The following is a 1,945-nucleotide window of genomic DNA, read 5'->3' on the forward strand; positions in this document are numbered from 1 at the left end:
TATTTAGTGTGATTAATGTTAATGGTGGGCACATCTTTCCCTGAATTTTTTTGTATATTTTTCTTATTCCTTTTAATTTATAGGTGTAAGAGTTTGGGTATATTTGCAGGTGTCCTATCCTCTACCTAAAAAGTTCAGTTCTGACAAAGGCGGTACCGTTTTCTGACAGTGCACCAGAGCGTGCTACGTCAGGTGGGCAATCACACTTCCCAGTAATCTTCCACCCAGATAATAACTTGACCCCAAGGAGATTAGAACTTGTTTTATGAGAAGCAAGGCTTCCTTAAGAGGGGAAAACTTATTCTCAGGGTTGGGCATGGTTAATGATTCCTTTAGGTTTGTCTATTTGGGAGCAGAAGAGAGTAAAACATTTGCTGTGTACATGAAGAGTGATTTCTTACGACGTAATAACCACCACCCCACAGCTGTTTTGTGTAGGTTATGCTGAAAGGTCAGACAACCTCAGAGACAGGTCTGGCTTCTCCTAGGACCTTTGGAAGGGTCCCATTTGAAACATTTTCACCACTTTCTTGCTGTATGGCCTTAAACAAGTTATATAACCTTTCTGAAATGCAGTATCTTCACTTGTAAAATGGAGACAATGATATGTGTGTGTATGTGTGTGTGTGTGTGTGTGTGTATAGATATCAGGTTCAAGAGCTGTTGTAAGGGTCATATTAGATAATATATGTAAAAACATATATTAGAGTGCCTGGCACACAGAACTGCTCAAAAATATTAGCTGTGCTTGTTACTTAAAGTGCTAATGCAATGCCAGGAAAAAATAAAGGTGCAATAAAGTATAACTTTCATGTATTATGCTTGCTGTTATTACCCGGCATGCAAAGTAATGAGAATGTGCATTCTCAAATCGCTGGCAGTGTTTTGTGCCCAGACGTGTTTTGATTCCTTTAATCAAAGCTCTGACACAAGAGCTCAAATGCTTGAGCCTTGATGTTCAGGGCAAAATTATTCTAAGCATTCAGAAACTGTCATTTAGACACCCTTTCCCTGTTTAGCCCCACACACTGACCTTACATGCCTTCAGCTTAATGAGATTTATGCTCATTGCATCAAAATAAAAGAATCAATTATACTGAAGCATAGAAAGAGGCCGTATCAGAGACAGTTGGGAATCATGTTTTTGAGCATTAGTATGTTCCTCCCAGAGTCACAAAGGATGACAGCCTTGTCTTTGTTTTTCTTTTTTTTCTTTTTTTTTATTATACTTTAAGTTCTAGGGTACATGTGCATAACGTGCAGGTTTGTTACATATGTATACCTGTGCCATGTTGGTGTGCTGCACCCATCAACTCGTCAGCACCCATCAATTCATCATTTATATCAGGTATAACTCCCCAATGCAATCCCTCCCCCCTCCCCCCTCCCCATGATAGGCCCCAGTGTGTGATGTTCCCCTTCCTGAGTCCAAATGATCTCATTGTTCAGTTCCCACCTATGAGTGAGAACATGCGGTGTTTGGTTTTCTCTTCTTGTGATAGTTTGCTAAGAATGATGGCTTCCAGCTGCATCCATGTCCCTACAAAGGACGCAAACTCATCCTTTTTTATGGCTGCATAGTATTCCATGGTGTGTATGTGCCACATTTTCTTAATCCAATCTGTCACAGATGGACATTTGGGTTGATTCCAAGTCTTTGCTATTGTGAATAGTGCCGCAATAAACATACGTGTGCATGTGTCTTTGTAGTAGAATAATGAAGAAACTAAAACACTAGCTGTCAAAGGTCATGTAGCTCCCCTTGTGGACCCAGGGTGAACTAGCAGATGCCCCTTTCTAGCAATCACCAAAAAGAATCAAGCTATTTCTCTTCAAGAGTCATGATATCTGAGGTAGACCTTGGCCCTGTTAAGGGTGTCATTTACAAAGGACAAAAAGAGAATCCCAGATTCCCCCTAACATCAAGGAGACATTGTTGCCAGTA

At 40.5% G+C, this 1,945-nt stretch overlaps 1 long non-coding RNA gene across 1 annotated transcript; it reads left to right on the top strand.

The window, feature by feature from the left end:
- The first annotated feature begins 82 nt into the window (after positions 1-82).
- Positions 83-816, top strand: LOC105512050. The gene is made up of 2 exons (XR_001001806.1): positions 83-610; positions 645-816. It is a non-coding gene; the product is annotated as an uncharacterized LOC105512050 (long non-coding RNA).
- Positions 817-1,945: the final 1,129 nt, after the last annotated feature.

Source organism: Colobus angolensis, unplaced genomic scaffold (genome assembly GCF_000951035.1).
Source record: "Colobus angolensis palliatus isolate OR3802 unplaced genomic scaffold, Cang.pa_1.0 Scaffold2097, whole genome shotgun sequence".
In the NCBI taxonomy this organism is placed as follows: domain Eukaryota; kingdom Metazoa; phylum Chordata; class Mammalia; order Primates; family Cercopithecidae; genus Colobus; species Colobus angolensis.